General features: G+C 37.1%; 1 non-coding gene across 1 annotated transcript; it reads right to left on the reverse strand.

The window, feature by feature from the left end:
- Positions 1 to 225: 225 nt before the first annotated feature.
- LOC114509057 lies at positions 226 to 332 on the reverse strand. The gene has a single exon (XR_003685607.1). It is a non-coding gene; the product is annotated as a U6 spliceosomal RNA (small nuclear RNA).
- Between the last annotated feature and the right edge of the window lie 14,684 nt (positions 333 to 15,016).

Below are 15,016 nucleotides of genomic sequence, written 5' to 3' on the forward strand. Positions count from 1 at the left end.
TTGCAGATGACATGATTTTTATATAGAAAACCTTAAATACTCCTCAAAAACCTATTAGAAACCATAAACAAATACAGTAAAGTTGTATGATACATAATCAATGTACAAAAATCCATTGTATTCCTATATACTAACAATACAGTTTCAGAAAAAGGAATGGAAAAAAGCAATCCATTTTGCAATTGTAACAAAAAACAATACAAATATCTAGGAATGAACATTTTTAAAAATATGGAACACTTCATGAATTTGCATGTCATCCTTGCGCAGGGGCCATGCTAATCTTCTCTGTATCGTTCCAATTTTAGTATATGTGCTGCTGAAGTGAGCACCCTAGGAATAAACTTAACAAAGAATTTCAAGGACCTTTGTACTGAAAACTATAAAACATCATTAATGCAGATTTAAAAAGACACAAAAAATTAAAAGATATTTTGTATTCATGGATTGGAAGAATCAACACAGTTAAAATGGCCATATTACCCAAAGCAATATTAAGACTTAATGCAATCCCCTTCAAAATCCCAATGACATTTTAAAAAGATAGGCCAAAAATTCATAAGATTTATATGAAATCACAAAGACCCTGAATAGCCAAGGCAATCTGGAAAGAAAGAACTAACCTGAGGTATCATACTCCCTGACTTCAAATTATGCTACAAAGTGACGATAATCAAAACAGCATGGTATTGGCAGAAAAACAGAAACACAAACCAATGAACAGAATGGAAAACCCAGAAATAAACACACAGGTACATGGAAAAATAATTTTTGACAAAACAGTCAAAAACATACAATAAAGAAAAGAAAGTCTTTTCAATAAATGATGCTGGGAAAATTGGAAAGCATCATGCAAAAGATAAAGCTGGACTACTATCTGTCCCCATACACAAAAATTAACTCAAAATGGATCAAAGACCTGAAACAATAAGTTACACAGAAGAAAACATATGTGCTAAACTTATGGCCATTGATTTTAGAGAGGATTTTATGAATTTGACGCCAAAGGAAAGAGAGGGCAAAACTAAATGAATGAAACTATATTAAACTAAAAAGCCTCTGCTCAAGAAAAGTAAACATCAACTCCCCTGACTGGTGTGGTTTTGTTGGTTGGGTATGATTCCACAGGGAAAAGTGTCACTGGTTTGATTTCTAGTCAGTGTACACATCTGGGTTGCAGGTTCGGTGCCAGGTGGGGGCACGTGCAAAGAGGCGACCTATTGATGTTTCTCTCATATTATGTTACCTTCCCTCTCTTTCTCCTTCCCTCCCCCCTCTCTAAAATAAATTAATAAAGTATTTTTTAAAAAGTAACTGTCAACAAAACAAAAGGGCAACCAATCAAATGGAGAAAGAAGATATTTGCAGACCGCACCACTGATATCCACAATATATAAAGAACTTATGCAACTCAACAACAAAAAAACTATCCAATTAAAAATATGCTGAGGACATGAAAAGACACACCAAGAAAACATACCAATGGCCATAGATATATGAAAAGGTGCTCAGAACTAATGACAGACCACCTCATACCTGTTAGAATAACTATAATATAATCAATAAGACAAATAATAACAAGTGTTAGGGAAGTTGTGGCAAAAAAGGAACCCTCATTCATTGCTGATAAGAATGTAAACTGGTACAGACACTATGGGCAACAGTATGGAGGCTCCTCCAAAAATTAAGAATAGTGTTACCATATGACTCAGCAATACTTTTTCTGGGTATCTACTTGAAAAGTATGAAAATGTTTACTTGAAAAGATATATGTACCACTATGTTAATTCCAGCGTATTCACAGGGACCAAAACATAGAAATAACTGAAGTGTCCTTTGATAGATGATTGGATAAAGATGTGATAACATATATACAATCATAGAAATCTTACTGATAAAGTCTTTCATTCAAAGTGTTTTTTGTTTTTTAATTCAGGGTGGGTAAGTCAAATCCAAAAATAATGGCATAGGGATTCCTTTGCTGGAGGAGACAATCTGACTGTAACCAGAGGGGGGTGGTGGATAATGGGGAGAAGGGGAGAAGGGTTTTCAGGAACAACTATAAAGGACACATGGACAAAACCAAGAAGGGGTGGAAGCAGGGGAGGGAGGTGGGGACTGGTGGTGGGTAAATGCATACAACTGTACTTGAACAACAATAAAATAATTTAAAAATAATAATAAAAATTATATTGAGAAAAACAGATTTGACAACAAAATTTATAAAGTAGTGATCTCAGATTTACTTTGAAAAATGTCATTGCTGTGGTAGGAGGATTGTACAAATAACTCTCTGTCAAGGTAGTTTCTCTGTCTTTAATATAGAAAACAATCTTCACCTTTCTCATACAGACTATCTCTAGTTGATGGGACATATCAGAAAAATGCCCTTAATTTTACTTTTCTTATTTCTGTTTTTAAACTTCTTAAGAAAGAAATTAACCAGCTGGCTTGGTACATAATGTGAATTAAGTAATACACATGCATGTTTAAAAAAAGTTAGCCCCTTCCTCCAGAGGTTGTAGTCATGGAAACCTTCTAGTATCTTTTAAAAAATTATAGTCATTCTTTCCAAGGAAAACTGTAACATCATTTACAAAAAAAAATGCAGGTTGGCTTGGAGATATTCTCCTTTGCCACAGTAATTATTTTACTTTTCCTTGTATATTTGATAAAGAAGTCCCAATTTGGTGGTGATGATTGTTTGGTTCATTTGCTAATTACTGTCATACTTGCTTCCTTATCTACTCCCTTAAATATTTAAATTTGTTTTTACTTATAAGTATAAAAACTTCATTCAATATCATCATTACAATCATTGAATGCTGTGTTATTTACAACCCTAAATTCTAGTTAGTAAGTCATATGTGCTTTGTTAATTCACTTTAAATAGTTGTATTTATTTATTTATCATTTTAAACAACTTTTATGGTATTTTTTCCACTAGTGCTTATCCCCTTCACACCCCTTCTATCTCCACACACCTGTTCTCCTCCCCTGCAATCACCATACTGTTGTCCATGTCCATGAGTTCATTTTCTTTTTGCTCAACCCATCTACCCCCATCCTATCCCACCAGAACTGTCAACCTGCTATTATGAGCCTGTCTCTGTTTTGCTTGTTAATTCAATTTTTTCATTAGATTCCACATATGAGTGAAATCATGTGGTATTTTTCCTTCTCTAACTGGCTTATTTCACTCAGCCTAATGCCTTCTAGGTAAAGTAAAATTTTCCTTTTTTATGGATGAGTAGTATTCCATTGTGTAACTGTGCCACAGCTGTTTTATCTACTCATCAACTGATGGACACTTGGACTGCTTCTAAATCTTGGCTATTGTAGAAAACACTGCTATGAATGTGAATAGACACTTCACCAAACAGGACATGCAGATGACCAATAAACATATGAAAAGATGCTCAGCATCACTCAGCATCAGAGAAATGTAAATTAACACCACAATGAGATACCACTTCATTCCAGTCACAGTGGCTATCATCAATAAATCAACAAACAACAAGTGCTGGAAAGGATGTGAGGAGAGTGGAACACTTCTGCTATTGGTGAGAATGCAGATTGGTGCGGCCACTGTGGAAAGCAATGTGGAGTTATTAAAAAATTAAAAATGGAACTGCCTTATGACCCAGAAATTTCACTTCTTATGGTCCAGTAGATTACACCTGAGAATTTATCTGAAGAAACCTAAAAAACTAACTCAAAAGATTATGTCCTCTACTATTTAACTAAGAGGAAACATGTCTACCCCTAGGCTATATAGGCACACTTTTGAGACTGATACATGGTTCATAATCTTTACAAGAACTTTCAAAATTGGGTATTATTTTCTCCATTTTGTAGTAGAGGATGTTGAGGCTCACAAAGGTTAAGTAACTTGCTCAATGTCACGTGGCTAACAAGTGTCAGAGCCAAAACCTCTCAGGCTCTAATATTAGAATTTAGTATGCAGCATGCCTCTAATATTAGATTGCAATCAAATACACCAAGCATTTAAAGTGTATTTTTTAAAATATATTTTATTGATTATGCTATTACAGTTGTCCCATTTCCCCCCTTCTCTCCCCTCCACCCTGTACCCCCTCCCACCCACATTTCCCCCTTTAGTTCATGTCCATGTGTCATATTTATGAGTTCTTTAGTTTCTACATTTCCCGTACTATTCTTGCCCTCCCCCTATCTATTTTCAACCTACATTCTATGCTACTTATTCTCTATACCTTTTCCCCCTCTCTCCTCCTCCCACCCCCCTGCTGCTAACCCTCCATGTGCCCTCCATTTCTGTGATTCTGTTCCTGTTCTAATTGTTTACTTAGTTTCTTTTGGTTTTGCTTTAGGTGTGGTTGTTGATATTTGTGAGTTTGCTGTCCTTTTACTATACATGTCTTTTCTTTATCTTCTTTTCTTAGATAAGTCCCTTTAGCATTTCATAAAATAAGGGCTTGGTGATGATGAACTCCTTGAACTTGACCTTATCTGAGAAGCACTTTATCTGCCCTTCCATTCTAAATGAGAGCTTTGCTGGATAGAGCAATCTGGGATGTAGGTCCTTGTCTTTCATGACTTGGAATATTTCTTTCCAGCCCCTTCTTGCCTGTAAGGTCTCTTTGGAGAAATCAGCTGACAGTCTGATGGGAACTCCTTTGTAGTTTACTGTCCCCTTACCTCTTGCTGCTTCTAGGATTCTCTCCTTCGTTTTTACCTTGGCTAATGTAATTATGATGTGCCTTGGTGTGTTTCTTCTTGGGTCCAACTTCTTTGGGGCTCTCTGAGCTTCTTGGATTTCTTGGAAGACTGTTCCCTTTGCCAGATTGGGGAAGTTCTCCTTTATTATTTGTTCAAATACGTGCTCAATCTGTTGCTTTTCCCCTTCCGGTTCTGATACCCCTATAATTCGGATATTGGAACGTTTAAAGGTGTCTTGGATGCTCTTAATCTTTTCCTTGATTTTTTGAATTCTTATTTCATCATGCTTTCCTGCTTGGTTGATTCTATCTTCCTTCTGGTCCACTGTATTGTTTTGAGACTCATATTCCTTCCTTTCACTATTGGCTCTCCTCCGCGTGTCTTCCTGCATCTGTTTTATGGTACTCTGCATTCTTTCATCTAAATATTGTCCAAAATCCACCAGTTCCATGAGCTTTCTGATCACCAGTGTTTTGAACTGCACATCTGATAGATTGGCTAATTCTTGGTCGCTCAAAAGGATGAGTCTTGGGGGACTGATTTGCTCTGTTGAAAACATGGTTTTTTGTTTTTTTTTCTTTCCCCCTGTCTCTCCTCCCCCCCCCCCCCCCCCCCGTCTGATTGCTCTTGTTACGGTGGGGGGCGGAGCCTTAGGTGCTCACCGGGGCTGGGCACCCCAGTCGCTAGATTGTGACGTTATATGTGGGGGCGGGGCGGGAGCGGGAGCGGGGCGGGAGAAAACAATGGCGGTAGTTCCGTTCCCCTGGACTCAGACCCTTGTCTGGGCTTCCGGGCCGCGAGTTCTGCCCTGGTCCACAATCGCTACCCTTCTGGGTCTGCCAGCCGCAGCTTGTGTACTCAGGGATCACCGCTGCCTTCTTGCGCGCCAGATGGCTTTTGCGCTGATTTCGCGCCAAACCTTCCCCCAACCTCCGCGTGCCGCCGACCGGAGCCAGCCCCGCGCCACCTGGCTCGTCTTCTCCTACCAGTCCGGATGAATGCGTCTACTTCAACTTCTTGGCTGCCCAACTTCCATTCAGATAAATCCTCTGCCGGATCTGGGTGTTATTCTGATAGTAAATTATTGTTGTAAATTATTGGTTTTCTAATCTTGGTTGTACGAGGAGGTACGGTGCGACCACCTATTCCTCCATCTTGCCGGAAGTCCTCTCTAAAGTGTATTAATATAAACTAGCTTTAACAACTAGGGAGTTCACATAAGAAACTGCAATGCTGAATCACAATTTTTTTGAATTTTCTTTTTATATTTATTTATTTATTTAAAATATATAACCTTTATTATATTTTTCCATTGCCATTTAGTCCCCTATATCCCCTCACCCCAGCAAACACCATCCTGTTGTCCATGTCCAGCAGTCCTTTTCCTTTTTGTGAATCTCTCCACCCACTAACCTCCCCTCTCATTCACTAGCTATTACTTGTTCTCCATCTATGAGTCTGCCTCTGTATTGCTTGTTAGTTCAGTTTGTTTGTTAGATTCCATATATGGGTGAAATTATATGGTATTTGTCTTTCTCTAACCGGCTTATTTCACTTAGCATAATGTTCTCCAGGTCCATCCATACATACTACTGCAGAAGGTAAAATTTTCTTCTTTTTTACAGCTGAGTAGAATTGCATTGTGTAAATGTCACATAGTTGTTTTATCCACTCATCTATTGATGGACACTTTGGCTGCTTTCATATCTTGGTGATTGGAAATAATGCTGTAATGAACATAACAGGTGCTTATTTTCTTTTGTGTTTTGGGTTTCTTCAGATATATTCCCAGAAATGGGATTGATTACTGGGTCAAAAGGCAGATCCATTTTTATTTTTTAATAACTTCATACTGCTTTCCACAGTGGCTGCACCAATCTGCCATTCACACCAATAGTGCAAAAGCATTCCTCTTTCACCACATCCTTGCCAGCACTTGTTGTCTTTTGATTTATTGATGATAGCCATGCTGGCAGGTGTGAGATGGTATTTCATTATGGATTTTATTTGAATTTCTCTAATGATTAGTGAGTTTGAACATCTTTTCATATGTCGATTAGCCATCTGTATCTTCTTTGGAGAAGTGTTTATTCACTTCCTTTGCCCATATTTTAATTGGGTTGTTTGTTTGTTTGTTTTTGCTGTTCAGTTTTGCAAGTACTTTCTAAAGTTCGGATATTATGCCCTTATCAGATGTATCAGCGAATATGTTCTCTCTTTCTGTGGCTTGTCTTTTTATTTTGTTGATGATTTCCCTTGCTGTACAATAAGTTTTTAGTTTTATGTCATCCCATTTGTTTATTTTTTCTTTTGTTTCCTTTGCCTGAGGAGATATGTACAATAAAAAATTTCTATGAGCAATGTCCAAGATTTTGAAGCTTATGTTTTCTTCTAGTATTTTTATGGTTTGGGGTCCAACATTTAAGTATTTGATCCATTTTGAATTTATTCTTGTGTGTGGTGTAAGAAGGTGGTCAAGTTTCCTTTTTCTGCATGTATCTGTCCAATTTTCCTGACACCATTTATTGAATAAACTATCTTTAGCCCACTGAATATGTTTATTCTCTTAGTCAAATATTAGTTGATTATAAGGGTGTGGGTTTATTTTGGGGCCCTCTATTCTGGTCCATTGATTTATATGTCTATTTTTATGCCAGTACCATCAAGTTTTGATTACCATGGCCTTATAGTATACTTTGATATTGGGTAGGGTGATTCTTATTTTTTTCTTTTTCAGGGTTGCCATTGCTATATGGGGCCTTCCGTGGTTCTCTGTAAATTTTTAAAATATTTGTTCTAGTTCTGTGAAATATGTCATTGCAATCTTTATAGGAATTGTGTTGAATCTATAAATTGCTTTGGGTAGGACAAAAATGTCCTACCCAAAGCAATGTTGGGTAGGATGTTAAAGATGTTAATTCATCCTGTCTATGAACATGATATATGTTTCCATTTATTTGTATATTCTTTACCATTTTCTTCAATGTCTTATAATTTTCTGAGTGCAGGTGTTTTATGTCCGTGGTTAAGTTTATTCCTAGATATTTTATACTTTTTGAAGCAATTGTTTTTAATTTTTAATGAGATTGATTTTAATTTTCCTTTCTGTTAGCTTGATATTGGCCATAAAAAAATGCAACTGATTTCTCAATATTAATTTTGTATATTGCTACTTTGCTGAATTCATTTCTCAGTTCTAACAGTTCTGTGGTGAAATCGTTGGGGTTCTCTATGTACAGTATTATGTCATCTGCAAATAAAGACAGTTCTTCCTTTCCAGTTCAGATGCCTTTTATTTCTTCTTGTCTGATTGCTGTGGCTAGGACTTCCAGTACTATGTTGAATAAGAGAGGTGAAAGTGGATATCCTTGTATTGTTTCCAATTGTAAGGGAAACGCTTGTAGTTTTTGCCCATTGAGTATGATGCTGGCAGTGAGTATGTGATGCTGTCACCTATAGCCTCTATTATATTTAGGCATGTTTCCTCTATTCCCAGGTTGCTGAGTGTTTTTATCATAAATGAATGCTGGATTTTATCAAAAGATTTCTCTGCATCTATTGATATAATCATGTGGTTTTTTTCCTTCATTTTGTTTATGTGGTGCATCACATTTTTATTGATTTGTGACTGTACCATCCTTGCTTTTTTAGAATAAATCCCACTTGATCATGGTATATGATCTTTTTGATGCATTGCTCTATTTGGTTTGCTAATATTTTGTTAAGGAGTTTATCTATGTTCATCAGTGATATTGGTCTATAATTTTCTTTCTTTGTAGTGTCTTTATCTGGTTTTGGAATTAGGATAATGCCGATACCACAAAATGATTTGGGGACCCTACACTTCTCTTGAATTTATGGAATAGTTTGAGAAGGAGAGGTGTTAGTTCTTCTTGGAATGTTTGGTAAAATTTGCCTGTGAGTTCATCTGGTCTAGGGCTTTTGTTTGTTTAGAATTTTTTGATTACTGATTCAGTAGGGATAATCTGTCTATTAAAATTCTTTGAATCTTCCCAATTTAGTTTTGGAAGATTGCATGTTTCTATGAATTTATCCATTTCATTCCAGGTTGTCCAGTTCATTGACATATCATTATTCATAATATTTTCTTATAATCCTTTGTATTTCTTTAGTGTCAGTTGTTATTTCTCTTTTAATTCTGATTTTATTTATTTGCATCCTTTCTCTTTTACTCTTGAAGAATCTGGTTAATGGTTTATCAATCTTGTTTATCTTTTTGAAGAACCAGCTCTTAGATCCATTGATCTTTTGTGCCATTTTTTAGACTCTATTTCACTTATATCTGCTCTGATATCAATTATTTCCTTCCTTCTACTTATATTGGGTTTTGTTTGTTGTTCCTATTCAAGTTCCTTTAAGTGTGAGGTTAGATTCTTTATTTGACCTTTTTCTTGTTTGTTTGTTTGCTTGTTTGTTTGTTTGTTTGTTTTTGAGACAGTACTGTAACAGTATGTATTTCTCCTTTAGGATTGTTTTCCAGCATCCCACAGATTGTGGGTTGTTTTGTCCTCATTTCCATTTGTTTCAAGGTATCTTTTAATTTCTTCCTTGATCTCATTGTTGACCCACTTATTTATTAATAACAGTATTTAGTTTCTATGTCTTTGCATGTTTTTTAGTGTACTTCTTGTGGTTGATTTCTAGTTCCATAGCATTATGGTCAGAGAAGATTCTTGAAATGATTTCAATCTTCTTAAATTAATTGAGACTTACTTTGTGTCCTAACATCAGTCTATTCTACAAAACATTCCATGGACACTTGAAAAGTATGTATATTCTGCTGCTTTGGGGTGAAATACTCTGAAGATGTCAATTAAATCCATTTGATCTAATGTGTCATTTAAGGCCATTGTCTCCTTGTTGGTTGTCAGCCTGGAAGATGTAACCATTGAAGTCAATGGGGTGTTAAATCCCCAACTATGACTGTATTTCTGTCAATTTCTCCTTTTATGTCCATTAAGATTTGCTTCACATATTTAGGTCCTCCTATGTTGGGTGTATAAATGTTTACTAGAGTTATATCCTCTTGCTGGATTATTCCTTTTATGCAGTATCCTTCTTTGTCTCTCACTATAGCCTTGGTTTTAAAGTCTATTTTGTCAGGCATAATTACTGCTACTCAGCTTTTTTTTCTATTTGCCTGAAATATCCTTGTCCATCCCTTTACTTTTAGTCTGTGTGCAAATTTCAATCTGAGATGGGTCTCTTGGAGGCAGCATATATATGGGTCTTGGTTTTTTATCCATTCAGTATCCTCTATGTTTTGGCTGGAGCACTTAAGCCATTTACATTTAAGGTGGTTATTGATAAGTACATTGTAGTGCCATTTTATTGTTAGACTGTTTTCCTCTTTTTTAAAAATCTTTTTTTTCTTTTTTTTTCTTAAAGTAAGCTCTTTAACATTTGTTGCAACATTGGTTTGGTGTTAACCAATCTTTTAGCTTTTTCTCATCTGGGAAGCTCCTTATTTCTCCTTTGATTTTAAATAATAGCCTTGCTGGGTAAAGTAGCCTCAGTTGTAGGTAACTTGCTCTTCATCACATTGACTATTTCACTACCTTCTGGTCTGAACTGTTTCTGAGGGGTAATCAGATGGTAGTCTAATTGGTGTTCCTTTGTAGATAACTGTCTACTTTTCTCTTGTGGCTATTAGGACACTTGTTATCTTTAAGCCATGTCATTTTAATTATAATGTGTCTAAGTGTAGGCCTCTTTTGATTCAACTCATTTGGGACTCTTTCAGCTTCCTGGACTTGTGTGACTTTTTCCTTCACCAAATTAGGAAAGTTTTTGTTATTATTTCTTCAAATATGTTCTCAATCCCTTGCTACTCTCCCTTGCTTTGTCCTGGTATTCCCATAATGTGGATGTTGTTATGCTTTATGATGCTGAAAATATTTTGTAAGCTCTCCTCATTTTTTAAAATTCTTTTTTTTCTTTTTGCTGCTCTGCCTGATTGCTTTTTGCTAATTTGTCTTCCAAAACACTGATCCAATTCTCTGCTTAATTTAACCTACTGTTTATTCCTTCCAGTGTAATATTTATCTCAGATATTGCATTCTTTATTTCTGACTTTTTTATGGTTTATATGTCTTTTTTTCATGCTGTTGCATATCCTTATAGTCATTACTCTAAACTCCCTATCTAATAAATTACTTACTTCCATTTCATCTAGTTCTTCTGGAAAATTCTCTTGTTCTTTGTTTTGAGGTCTATTTTTTTGTCTTCTCACAGTGGCTGCTTCTTTGTATTTTCTGGCTTAGATGTTAAACTAATCAGCTGTTAGCCCATCAATCACTGATATAATCATTCTGTAATCAGCAGTCAGGATTAATCACCACAGTGTGGGGCAGAGTATTCCTTTGGTGGGGTTGTTGCTTCTCTTCCTGCAGATGCCACTCAGAGAGGAGTGTTCTACCTGAGAGAGATGGCTCATACAGTATGGGGAATGACTCAGTACATGGGCCCTGGCAGCTGTGCTATTAAGTTTCCTCCCCAGAGCCACCAACTCCAGACTCTCCTTAAGTGTTCTAGTCCACTCTACTCTCCTTTTGCCAGCACCCAGGGTAAGTGGCTGAAAAATGAAATTTTGTGCTTTAGCTCTTTAAGAGGCTCTCTGTGTCTAGAGTCATCTTTCCCTGTCTGATAGAACCCCTGCTGCTTTTCACAGCTGGATGTTATCTGGGTTCTTTTCCTGTTCTGGTGTTGTAGGCTGGGCAGCCAGCTTGAGATTTAGAACTTAAACTTCTCAGCGGTGATTCCTCAGCCACTGAAATACCCATGCCTCTGGTAATTCAGCTGCCACCTGTGGAAGCCCAGCCATTCCTTCATGTCTCCTCCACACTCCCTACCAGTCACATTGTGCTGAAGTGTTTTCATCTGTCTGAGTGTGTAAGGCTTCTCTCCAGCTAGTGTTCATCTGGTTAATCCAGATGATTTATCTGCAATTTAGCTGCAATTCCAGATTGGTCCTGAGAAGAGGTTAGTATAGCTTTCACTTACTTCCCTAGCATCTTGTATCTTAAACCTTAGACAGTAAGATCTCAAATATGCCTGAGATCTTGGTGTAGAGCTCCTGGATACTACAGAAATTTGCCACTTGGCCTGTGGTGCTTCCATACACTAGCTGAATGTGGAAAACCAGCCTGGTTGGGTAATGAGGTGTGCTGGGAGACTGCCACTATCCATGCACTCCTGCTCACCCTCAACCATGAATAACAATATTCTTAAATATCAGTTACCTTAAAACAATACATTTCAGCTATGTGAGACTACCACCTCGTTGCATAATTTCAGGGGGGATGCTAATCCATCATATTCCATAGGAATGTCCCTTCTTCAAGTAATGCATTCCATAGCCTGCATAGTCAGCCTTGACAGCCCTGATGACAAAATCTTCCTGATTAACTGGTTAAAACACAGTCTATGGGCAGTGTGTGTGTGGTAGGGGGAGTGAACAGGAAATAGTACCACAAAAATAATTTAGTTTTGATAATTTTCAAGTCAAAGACCATACAATGAACTGTTGAGATATTCAATAAATTCCTGTTGAATGAATGTGTGTCCAGGCTTAAACCAGAAATAAGAGATTCCTCTTTGTGTGGTAATATGAGAGATAAGACAGATTTCTGGAGGTAAAAGCAAACAAATGTAACATAAGTGCCAGTGAAGCCAGCCTAAATACTACAGAAAAAAGAGAGAGCAACAAGAGAAAAAGAGAGTAAGACTGAGAGCAAACAGGTAAGAAGACAATAATAATCATAAGGGATGAGAGGAGACAGAGGGATGAGCTTATTGGCATGTTACTGGCTTCATCTCTGCCTTTTCTGGGAGTTCTTTCCACAGGACTAGTGAACTTTTCCATCACTCCTTAAAACCTTCCATTACAGAATTAAACACGACCTTCAGAAAATAAGAGTTAATATCTACCCCATCTTGCATCAGCTGTATTCTCAGCTTCATTTCAAGTTACTCTTTTCCACATTTTTATCTCCTCTGCAATAATTGCTACCCATACCAACTGCCTCAGCCACATGATCCTTGCCTGATTGTCAAACCTGCTGTCCCTTAGTCGTGAGCCATGGTAAAACCTCTTCCCTCCATCTCAGGTGATTTCACTCCAGATTGGCCTGGAGAAATCAACTCACATTTCAAACATACCATGCTTATCATCTTCTCCAAGGAGTGTTCTCTATTCCCTTCATTAACAAATCATTCTTGTCCTGGCTGTTATAGCTAAGTGGATTGACCGCAGGCTATGAGACAAAGGGTTTGGGGTTCAATTCTCAGTCAGGGCACATGCCTGGGTTGCAGGCCAGGTCCCCAGTAGGGGGCAGGCAAGAGGCAACCACACAATATTTCTCTCCTTTCCTTCCCCTCTCTCTAAAAAATAAGTAAAATCTTTGGAAAAAAAAGAAATCATTCTTTGCTTCTCCCAGTTCTCATTGCAGTTAAAACCTCCATCCAACCACCTTCTACTTCTAGTCTTAATCATTTCTCTACACCCAGCTCCCCTTATTTCATGTTTTAGCATCTTAAAGACAAAGTTATGTTTTTTTTCATATTTTTATTGTTGTTTGAGTGCAATTGCCTCCATTTCCCCCCCACAACTTCCCCACAATCCAGCCACCCCACTTCTCACCCTTGATCCTAATCCCCCTTAGGTTTTGTCCATGTGTCCTTTATACTTGTTCCTGAAAACACTTCCCCCTTTTCCCCCTATTATCCCCTCCCACCTCTCCTCTTGTCACTGTTAGTTTGTTTTTAATTTCCATGTCTCTGGTTATATTTTGCTTGCTTGTTCATTTTGTTGATTAGGTTCCACTTATAGTGAGATCATATGGTATTTGTTTTTCCCCACTAGGCTTATTTCACTTAGCATAATGCTCTCCAGATTCATTCAAGTTGTTGCAAAGGGTAGGAGCTCCTTCTTTCTTTCTGCTGCATAGTATTCCATGTAAATGTACCACAGTTTTTTGATCCACTCATTTACTGATGGGCACCTACATTGCTTCCAGGACTTGGCTATTGTAAATTCTGCTGCTATGGATATTGGGGTCCATAGGTTTTTTTGAATTTTTATTTCAGGATTCTTAGGTTATAGTCCCAGCAATGGAATTGCTGGGTCAAAAGGCAGTTCTATTTTTAGTTTTCTGGGGAAATTCCATACTGTTTTCCACAGTGGCTGGATCACTGCATTCCTACCAACAGTGTACTAGGGTTCCTTTTTCTCCACAATCTCTCCAGCACTTGTTGTTTGTTGATTTGTTAATGATGGTCATCCTGACCAGTGTGAAGTACTATCTCATTGTGGTTTTAGTCTGCATCTCTCTGCTGGCTAGTAATGCTGAGGATCCTTTCATAGGTGTCTGGGCCCTCTGTATGTTCTCCTTGGAGAAGTATCTGTTCAGGTCCTTTGCCCATTTTTTTACTGGGTTGTTTGTCTTCGTGGAGTGGAGTCATGCGAGTTCTTTGTATGTTTTAGAGATTAAACCCTTGTCCGAGGTATCATATGTAAATATGTTTTCCCATACGGTTGGTTCTCTTTTCATTTTAATAGTTTTCTTTAGCCATGTAGAACCTTTTTATTATGGTGACATCCCATTTGTTTATTCTTTCCTTTATGTTCCTTGCTTTAGGGAACATATTGGTAAAAATATTGCTGTGTGGGATATCTGAGATTTTCCTGCCTATGTTCTCCTTTAAGACTTTCATGGTGTTACAACTTATATTTCAACCTTTACCACCTTGAATTTATTTTTGTGTATGTTGTACGTTGGTGATTGAGTTTTAAAATAGCCAATGGCATCACTGTGTTTTTCAAGACACCCTGGGGTACTTCAATGCCTTTTTGGGGAAACTTTATATATAATCACTATATATCATTATATATCATTATAATTAGTATATTCACTACATCTTACATATGTTATTTCATATATAACTTTACAATCTTTTTTACCCAGTTTAGGTTTATATTTAATCTGTTTATAAAAACATACTTAACACAGATATATAAATAATGAATATACAGCTCACTGAATTTTCAGAAAGTAAACACATCCATGTAACCTCCCCCTAGATCAAGGAATAAAAACACTAACAACAACTCATGGTAATCCTTCATGCTGTATATCCAGCAACTGCTCCCTTCTTTCCTAAAGGTAATTACTATCCTGCCTTGTAACATCAAAGATAAGATTGACCTGTTTATGAATACACAGTACTCTTTTGAAACTAACCATTTTTGAGTTTCAGTTAACAATATGGTTGCTTCTTGATCACATCTTCCACC

This window comes from Phyllostomus discolor, chromosome 11 (genome assembly GCF_004126475.2).
Source record: "Phyllostomus discolor isolate MPI-MPIP mPhyDis1 chromosome 11, mPhyDis1.pri.v3, whole genome shotgun sequence".
In the NCBI taxonomy this organism is placed as follows: Eukaryota; Metazoa; Chordata; class Mammalia; order Chiroptera; family Phyllostomidae; genus Phyllostomus; species Phyllostomus discolor.